General features: G+C 31.5%; 5 non-coding genes across 5 annotated transcripts; all 5 read right to left on the bottom strand.

Moving 5' to 3' along the window:
* Nucleotides 1–799: 799 nt before the first annotated feature.
* Nucleotides 800–907, bottom strand: LOC132031777 (small nucleolar RNA Z107/R87). The gene has a single exon (XR_009408346.1). It is a non-coding gene; the product is annotated as a small nucleolar RNA Z107/R87 (small nucleolar RNA).
* A 690-nt stretch (nucleotides 908–1,597) lies between these two features.
* On the bottom strand, nucleotides 1,598–1,682 carry LOC132031798 (small nucleolar RNA snoR31). Its single transcript, XR_009408350.1, has one exon. It is a non-coding gene; the product is annotated as a small nucleolar RNA snoR31 (small nucleolar RNA).
* Nucleotides 1,683–1,795: 113 nt separating this feature from the next.
* On the bottom strand, nucleotides 1,796–1,892 carry LOC132031547 (small nucleolar RNA R30/Z108). The gene has a single exon (XR_009408303.1). It is a non-coding gene; the product is annotated as a small nucleolar RNA R30/Z108 (small nucleolar RNA).
* Nucleotides 1,893–1,986: 94 nt separating this feature from the next.
* LOC132031771 (small nucleolar RNA Z107/R87) lies at nucleotides 1,987–2,093 on the bottom strand. The gene has a single exon (XR_009408345.1). It is a non-coding gene; the product is annotated as a small nucleolar RNA Z107/R87 (small nucleolar RNA).
* A 176-nt stretch (nucleotides 2,094–2,269) lies between these two features.
* Nucleotides 2,270–2,367, bottom strand: LOC132031541 (small nucleolar RNA R30/Z108). Its single transcript, XR_009408302.1, has one exon. It is a non-coding gene; the product is annotated as a small nucleolar RNA R30/Z108 (small nucleolar RNA).
* Nucleotides 2,368–10,207: the final 7,840 nt, after the last annotated feature.

Consider the following 10,207-nt stretch of genomic DNA (forward strand, 5'->3'; position numbering starts at 1 on the left):
TTTTTTTTTACAATTATTAGAGTACGAATAAAAATAAAAAAATAATTAAATTCTATCTCATTTTAAATATATTTATTTTAATAAACATAAAAAATAATAACACATGAAATAATAAATATAACAATTAAATATCTAGATTAAATCTCAAATTAATATAAGAAAAAAAATATTGTATGACTTAATTACTTAACCTTTTGAAAAAAAAAAATAATATGAGATCAATATTTTTTATTATACAATAATTTTATTTATTCCTACTAATGGATTGAGAGACATGACAATGAATCCATAATAATTTTTACATTATTTTTTTTTTTAATATGAGGTTCATTATTTTTTTTTAATATTGTTTGATTTTTTTAACTCTATCTTTCTTTACATGAATTTGACGATGATGGGATCCACATTTTTTTTATATTGCTTGGTATTTTTAGTATGGGACCTACCTTATTTTTTTTAAGATAACTGACTACGAAATATAAATTTTACTCATGTTTCGTCATCAGTCACCTTAAAAAAAATTATATATAAGGTGAACCCTATACTAGAAACACCAAACAATATATAAAAAAAAGGCAAAAAAATGAGACCCGCCATTTCCAAACTCATGTAAAAAAAAAAACCATATTAAAAAAACAAGTAATATAAAAAAAAATCTCATATTAAAAAAAAAAAAAAAAATGTACAACCCATATTAAAAAATCATACCCCCAATAAGTCAATAATGGTAGAACACATTCTTTGTAAAAAATATTTGTTGAAAGTTACAAAGATACATGTTGAAAGTTTTTAAAAGAAGAGTTACTCAGATCAGCGGGTTAATCGACACGCAAGCAAAACTCTAAAAATAGAGAAGCCTGCAATCCGGTCTGTTGAGCTTGAATATTATGTAGTCATCATCGTAACTCTTCTTTCACAAATAAATTGGGGTAAAATATATAATCAGAAAAATATATAATCCAAAGAAAAATGTTCAAAAATTGCAATGGCTCTTAGAAATTCTTATAGCAAATTAACAGGCCTCAATGTGTATATTTTTGGATGATTCGAACATAAACGTTTCATTAGAAATAATTATTAATCACATACTCATTAATTTATTCATATAGAGTAGTACTTTTCATAAGAGTTGTTATGCACTACACTTGTTGTTTATGTACCAAACCACCGCTGCAGCTTCATATTTTTGATGAACAACTAACTTTTATGCTTCATGTGACTTTGTTTTTTAATGAAAATGTTCCATGAAAAATTTGCAGAATGAAACTAAAAATCCTACACAATTTTTTCATAGATAAATTTGTGGTTGACAATTATATGACAGAAGTTGCAACCAGCATACGACAAAACAATTACTTGGTCACAGCGAAACACCATATCAAAGAAAACACATTTGTCATATGAAGAAATTGAATTTCCAAAGGTACTATAAAAGCCACCATCATCAGAACAAAAATCAATTTCATTCACAACCATAATTGGTTGTGTCCAAAGGTGTCCTAAGATTGATATGTATCATCATTTGATTTCTGGTGACCTTAAACCAAGTAAAAATTTGAAAAAATAAAAGCAACACAACTTAAATTAGCATGCAGTATGTGATTCAGTTGCAATATACATATAATCACTTGTATAAATCAGTCCAAGTGTTGGAATAAAAAGTATTGCTTCATCATCATCATCATAAACAACGATTCACATTAAAGACAAACATAAAAATCATTTTCTTTCTAAAATAAAACACACGTTAAAAGATGATTGTAGTTATTATTAGAGATAAATCAAGAGTTAAAGATCATTCAGTAATGGCAAATTAATTTATTGGTTCGATTCTGCCAGCAACTTCCTCACCAATATCAGAAGAGGGAGCTTAGATATCCTCATTGATCCCAATTTAAAATTAGAATAAATTAATTGTCATCAACAAAAAAATTATGTTGGAAAAAAAAATTCTTTTTTTTTGGCAAATAAAATTAAAAGAAGAAGAGTCACTCAGTTCAGCGGGTTAATCGACACGCAAACTAACTCTAATAATAGAGAAGCCTGCAATCCGGTCTGTTGAGCTTGAATATTATGTAGTCATCACCGTGACCCTTCTTTTTAATAAAAAGAATGTAACGTGTTGAGATGGCCGAGTTGGTCTAAGGCACCAGATTAAGGTTCTGGTCACTTGGATTCAAATTCCACTCTCAACATTTAAAAAATTCAAGATTATTTTACAAAAAAAGAAGTAGAAATAGAGAAAAATGAGATCTAGGGGAGGAAGAAATAGCTCAGTGGTGGCTAGTTTATATTGGTTCGATTCTGCCAGCAAGTTTCCTCAACAATACTCAGAAGAGGGAGCTTGGAATCCTCATAGCAAAATCAACCTCCCCATAAAATTGTTTAACATAAAACAAGATTTAAAATAGAAAAAGTATATTATGAAAGATGTAAAGAAGATATAGCTCAGTGAAGAAGGAGATCGACATGCAAAGGCTAGAAGAAGCCACTGACAATCCGGTCTGTTGAGCTTGATCTTTTATTGAGTCCTCATAGCCACTCTTCCTACTACATCAAAGTGTGTTAAAAAAAATGGAGTAAAGCAAAGGTATAATAAAAAGAAAGGAGTTAGTTGCTGCTCAATGTGTGTATGATGGGGTGGGCGGTGACTATCAATTTATAGATGTTCTGCTAGGGTTTTCTTGGTTTATGATTAAGAAGCTCTGTGTGGCTACCCTTGTGCTGGGCCGAAATGTCCTATTTACTATTTGGGCTGAACTTGTGAGTCCAATAAGTTTTTAGGGGAAAAAAAATCAGTAGACAAGCATATAAAAATATTTACATATTGTTAACAAGTAAATGCAGTAAACATTTAGTAGCAGTCTAATTAAGAGTTCAAAGGTAAAGCAACTTCCTATGTATAAGAAAACCTCGTTCCTACTTTTTTGCTAAAGCAACTTCCTATGTATAAGGAAACCTATGTTCCTACTTTTTTGCAAATACCTTCCGATTACATTTAATTTCAATGCCATAACTTCTTCATCCTTATTAAATGCATATAAAAGGTATACAAAGCACTAATATATATATATATATATATATACTTCTTCATCCTTATTAAATGCATATAAAAGGTATACAAAGCACTAATATATATATATATATAAGGCAAAATTTGATCTTATTTATATGGCATAAATGTATGATAAGTGATATTTTAAGCATATGCACTGTTGTAGTTAAAAAAATATACAAAATATTGAAATACACATGGCTTTAATTCCTTTTTATTATATAAATATCATAATAAGTAATATTTTGAAATTTAATTTACATCAAAAATAAACTTATACAAAATATATATCATGAATACGTGAATTCTTTTGGAACTATTTTTTATATCGTATATATATTTTATTATACCTTGTATAATAAATTTTATATACCTTATATAGTTTTGTCATGCATTGTATACATTTTATTAAACCTTTCATACATTTCATATACCATGTATAATTTTATTATACCTCATATAATTTTGTGTGCTTCAAATAATATTTATATATGCAGTTATACCTCATATGTCTTTCGAATATGTTGTTTTGAAATGTATTTGCTGGATCTTTTTTTAATAAATATATTTTTTTAAAATTTTAATACATATTTTAATGTAAGTTAATCGAATTTTTTTTCTAACCTTAGCCTTGCCCAAATCCCTGAAAACTCTCAACAACCAATACGGAAAAATGGAAATGAATAAGAAGGTTTAGTAGCAGTTGAGGGGTGTATAAGAAAGAGAAGTGAGAAAAATAGATGTTTATCTCTTGAAGAAGAGAGAAATGATATAATAGAGATTGGTTTATCCCCTAAAGTAGGGAGAAAAATGATAATAAATAATGAGTAAATATTATTGAATCCCTAATTTAGAGAGATTCTTTTTCGTACAATATTTTCCTTAAAGGTATAAAATCTGTTATTTTTAAAGAACTTTAAAAGTTGTGCTATTTATGAGCCTAACTCTAAAAGCTTGACTTATGATGTAATTTTCTCAAGTTTTTATGGACCACAAATTTGAACTCCTTCCTACGTGAGCTGCCAAAGTTTTAAGGGCCGAAGTGCACAAATACTCGATTTCGAAACATTATTTAAGTCATATTTTCAATACGTAAAAGTTTGTAAGTTTATACTTTGGAATGAAGTTAGGTTAGATAAGGTGTCAGAAGTTTCATATGGCTGAAATTTAGATACATACCGCTGATGTTCATTCATTTTTGTCTGAAATCATTCATTTGTGGTTGAATTCAATCACTTTGCCTCAACTTCAGTTTTTTTTTTTTTTTCCTCTGAAGTTCATGCACACATAATTTAGGTTTAGTCATTTTTGCCTGAACGTAAGTCATATATAACTTCAGACCGCATGACTGGAGTTTTTCTAAAGTGGATAGACATGCGAAAATATTTAAAAATTCAATGTCCCAATAAAATATCTCATAAAATAGTTACAATTTTAAGGACCAATTAAATTTACCCTTTAATCTTCACACAAAAATTAGATGCACACTTAGGGTCTGTTTGGAAAGCCACCTTGTAATTGGAATTTGTGTAATTACACAGCCTAGTAATTACACAGTAGACTAATTACGAAGACATGTTTGTTTGTCATTACGTAATTACAGTGTAATTACAAGCATACTGTTTGGTTGCACAAGTGTAATTACACGGTTTGATTAAATTTTTAAAATAAAAATTAATTATAAAAAATTAAAAAAGTTAACATTTGACAAATATGTACCTTTATAAATGATATCAAATTAGCTATATAAGATACATATTGTTTATTAAAAATATATTAATAATTATATATTTGTAAATAATATTATAAAAATAATTGATAGATATTTCTGAAATTAACAATATTTTAATTTAATTAATTATAAAAACTAAAAGATTACATTTTGTAAGAATATCATGGACGACATGTTTAAGAAAAAGATTAATATTTATAAATATAATGTCAAACATTATTCAAATATTTGATAAAAATATAATTTATCAATTCTAATTGAAAAAAGGACAACATGTAATGTGAAATAACAAGCCAATACTACTAAAACAAATAAATTGGAGCCGAAAATATCACATAAATTCAAAATTCAATTTATAACATAATACTCTCATGTCAAATTCTTACATAACATAAAATAAGTTTCAACATAACTTAATTAAAATTATACATATTCAATAGCTAGAATTGTTTAATAAAAGATTCGGCTAGTTATGTCTTCACAGTTAAGTTAAATCTAATCTCGAGTATAACTAGCCATTAACGAAGGGTATTACATACGAAAAGGTACTGAGAGACCCTGATATGGGAAAATATTTAACTTTATTCTTTTAGGAAAGACATATTTTTAGGATCATCATATTGATTTAAACAAAACACTAACTATTTAATCATAATAAACAAATAAATTACATGTATGTACAAGACAAACTTTGCTAGATATATTGATTAGAACGTTTTTTTCGTTGAACAATAGAAGCACGTCAAATTGAAAGTACACTAAAATTCTCTTTCATTGATATTTTCTAATCGAATTAATTTTAAGGTAATATCCCATTTGGAAGATCACAATGGGCATGTTGTTTTTGAATTTATTTTAAAGTCATAAATATTAAAAAATAATTAAATAACAATTTTTTGAACATGAAATCTATCTTAATAGGGTAAAAGAGTTCAATATTTTAAATAAAAAGTTAGTAATAAGAGGATGATATATTTATGTAATTGACCGCAAAGATAGACTAAGATGATGGTCAAGCTAAAAATTTATAAGAACGGCTAATAATTGTCGAGTTCGGGTGTTGTGTGATTACTAAGGTGTTAATGGAATAAAGGACACAAGTTTTAGCGCTCATAAAACGAGTAAAATATTAATAAAGAATTTTTAATTGTTGGTGAATTCTCAAGCACAAATTATCTTATAATAACTTACATGAGTGTAACAATATAATGCATGTTCTCAAGGACTCATGTAAAGTTGAACAATTTTTTTTACCTCCTAATCAAACATTACTTGATAGAACCTCTGGATTCACCCTTTCTGAGTTCACCACCCGAGTGTTTACGAAAACAGTCTAAGGGACCTGGTCCTTGGGTTGTTTTCACATATAATGCTGAAAAGTAAATAAGGCAAGATATCTTACGTCGAAAACTCCTTGCTCAAGGGATTAAAAACCACGACCTATCCCAGTAGGATTTCCAACTTCACTAAAACGAGCAATTTCAGATTACAACCTATTGCAACCTAGGAATTAAATTCTTAATCCCTCTCCCTTACAATAACCCTATTGTAAGCAACTCTTGACTACCTCTAGCCAAGCAAACTAACACACCTTGCCTACCTCTAGACAAGAGTATTACTCAAAGCATAAGTAGGTAAGAATTCAAACTAATACACCTAGACTAACTCTAGCCTAGTGTACCACTCAAAAGCTTGTGAAGATAAGCTTCTTACACGCAGCCCTTGAGATTTCAAGCACCTACAAACAACCTCTTAAAAAAAGCGTAGGTTTACAATTAATAGAATAAAGAAACAAAGACTCAACAACCTAAGGACTTAAAGTATCTTCAGTTCAGGGATCTGGTCCTTTGGCTTGTTAAGGCTTTATTCTTGAGAGCACCTTGAGAGGGGTGGCAGCTGCACTTGAGAGAAATATAATTTTCAGATTTGCAAGTGTTAGGTTAAACAATGCCAACATTTTGTGTAAATAGGGAGCCAAATGAGGAACATGTGACCATGGATAGGGATCTTTCATCTTTTCATATTGGCCTCTAGCTACGGGGTTTGACCTCCAAATTTTGCCGGTTCTACCGGGGACAAACACACAAATTTTTCCAAATTCGTTATGTTTCGTATAGTGCCCAGGGGACCTCATCAAGGACCTGGTCCTTGGCATGTTTGTCAGATCATCAAAACGACAGCATACAACATATCATAACTCATCAATTTCCCCCTTCACTACTACAAATAAGACTTTTAGTGGCAATTAGTTAACGACAATAGACTAATTGTCGCTAATTTATTCCGTAAACACAAAGACCTGCGGCAATTTAACTTTGACCAGGAAATAGTGCTTCTTTACAGGCAATGTAAAGAAATGGTCAGTAAAAAATTACTCCTCACAATTAAAATTTGGTCTTCCCTCTAAGTTGTTTTCCTGTGAAATATTCCCGCCCCGATATATTTACCTAAATTGCAAAACCATAATCTTTGCCACAGAGATACATAATTTTGTGTTTATAATTGTGTTGATTAGATTAAATGAGCATCAAATATGTAGAAATCTGCCCAAATGTAGATTCTATTCTCCTTAAACACTAGGGTTTCTTGACTAGTCAAAATTAATTGCTCATTTATTCTCTATGCCGTTTCTACCACATTTGCTTTTGCGTCTTTCCCCGGTAAGCCTTTATTAATTTTCAACTTTTTTCCCTTTTTGTCTGGCATCCTATTCTATAAGAATCTATGTTGACTCTTCGAACTTGAATCTTATCCATTGATGCAATAATGAGAAAAAGAAAGTGAAATTAAAAGTGTAATTTGGTGAATTTGGTCTTGTGGAAAATGAAGAATTCATTTGGTAATTGGACTTGCAATGTGGGGATATCACTTGAAATCTCTTTAAATGCACTCTAGGCACAAGCTCAAGTATGGATTTGAATTTCTTGTTGTGTGCGGCAAGATAATTACCAAAAATAATTGTGGGGGAGAATTTGTTGCCTTAGTCTTGTGGATCTTATCCATGTATTTCGAAGGTAAATATCAAAAATATTTTTCTAATGCTTCAACAAAAAGAAAAGAAAAAGAGTATTGCATGTTCTTGCTCGTGATGCCTAGTCTTCCATGCTATCCATATTTTAAGTTTTCGGTGTGGATGTTGTTATAGGCTATTGTGATGATCAGTAACATACAGTTTAGTCTTCACATTTGTAGTATTTGTCGTAGCAGCCTAGCAAAAGGCATCACCATTGGACAATTGAAGTAGTTGTTACTAGTTCGCTAGTGTAAAAAGAATTTGTCGATACAATGCTATTGATGTTGATTAACCTTCACGTCTAAAAAGTTTCAATCGGGTGTATTTCTCTCGCCAAGATATTTTATATGAATATGCATTTGATGAATTTGAAAGAGGCTTCTCATTTTTAACTATCTAAGAGTTGTTCATTTACTTTGTTAAAAAATGGACAACTTGTTCTTGACGTTGCTCTAACTCCCCGTTAATTTATTTCCACAATTGATTGGCAAACAATTTTTGTTGCAAGATAAACTATCATTTCTTGGTACTTTTAACTCGCACTTTTCATACAAGATTCTACTATTTCATGAAGGCACCACTTTATGGATCTCTATGTGCTAAAAGGATTGGACGTACATGATTTGTTTTTAGGAATTTTTAATATCAAGGAACCACTAGCATCGTAGTTAAATCTCTTGTCGCTTAGTTGCTTGAACACACCCGTATAGGATGCAAGACAATTGTTGACTTGGGAATGGGCGACGTCTGGTCAAGGTGGACACGAGATAAGTTATGTTTGGTGAAGGCAAAATTTTAATGTATAGACGATAAGCTTTTGGAGTCATAGGACTTAGTGGAAACTAGACCCGTCATGAAAGCGAAGTATAAGTTATGTTTGGGAAGGATTTCATGGGTGACGAACTAACGAATGTTTAGTGGGGATTTAAGGACGAGTTATAATGTCCATTGGATCGTTAAGGAGGTGTTGCACAAGTACCAAGAAGGTTCCATGAGAATTCGAGATCAAACGAAGCGACGAGAACGAAACCGGAAAAACTGGGAATTATACGGTCCAATGTACGGATCGTATATTTTTGGCCCGTATGTTTGGCCGTAGAACTCTTCCAAAGGAAGGGGAAATTTCTCCGGAGATTCTCGGAAAGAACATACGGTCCAATATACGGACCGTATAAATTGTACGGACCGTATATTGAACCGTATATTCCGGGTCGGGTCCAAATTCTATTTTTATAAAGGCACGGTTTTCCCTTCTTTTTCTCATTTCCCACGTCTCAAACCTCTAGAATTCTCTCCATATCACACTAATACACATCCAAGTAGGGAAATTAAGGGATTAAACATCAAAGATTAGTAGAATCAAGGGTGTAAATGCTTCCGAAGGGTTGATAGGAGTTGGAGATCTCCTTGGTAGTCAAGTGGAGTTCTTCTCAAGTGGAGTATTTCTATCCAAAGACCATCCTTACGTAATCAAGGTGAGTATTATAATTGTCTCATGTTAGTAAGGGTGTTGAGTAGTTGGAGAACTCGAATTATAAACAAGTATGAAGTTGTATTCTAGTAATGGTTATGGAGGATTCCGGAAATGAGTTTAGAGATTGAATAATGTTTAACTTGAGGGAAATTTGCGTATTATGATATTATGGATGTTGTTGTGTTGTTTGGGAGCTGTTTGGTTATATGAGGAAAGTTGCTGGAAACAAACGAAATGCCGCCCAATTTTCGTTAGCTTTATCCACTTTATTTAAACTTAAGTATGCCCTCAACAATCTAACCTTCGTACGAACCCTCTTATATGTAGAATCGCAAGCCTGAAGGAGAGCTCTTAGTCGACGTCGTTAAGGAGACACAAAGGTATGTGAGGCTATCCCCTTCTTCTTTCAGAGGCATGATCCCTACATGTTGATTCTATATATATCATTCTTTACATTTTTGCTCCCAGAAATGCCAAAAGCTTATAGTTCCTAAAGAATCTTACAATGACTCCAATCCGAAAGATTTTCAAGTTTAACATTCTAAATGGCTTCCTAACGTGACTGAGTGGGCTATAAAGCATATGGCCACTGTTCGTGTCTAAGTGAGCTATATTACATATGGCCCCAGTTATAAAGCATATGGTTTGTACTATGTCCGAGCTATATTACATATGGCCATAGGTTACGTCACGGATCCCCGACACGATCTAATGATGATGATGTCATAATGCACTCCTGAGGTTTACGACCTTATGTCACTCCGAGAGGGCGCACTTTTATTTGGGCTCTCATGCATGCTACGTATATTATATATATATGCTATAGATGCACAGCCACCTGATCAGCTCGGCCTATTATGATATTATCCCGGAGCGGGATGCCCCACGCAAAAGGATAATGGACGGGCCCTACGTTCCCGAATATATGGATCG

Source organism: Lycium ferocissimum, chromosome 1 (genome assembly GCF_029784015.1).
Source record: "Lycium ferocissimum isolate CSIRO_LF1 chromosome 1, AGI_CSIRO_Lferr_CH_V1, whole genome shotgun sequence".
Classification (NCBI taxonomy): Eukaryota; Viridiplantae; Streptophyta; class Magnoliopsida; order Solanales; family Solanaceae; genus Lycium; species Lycium ferocissimum.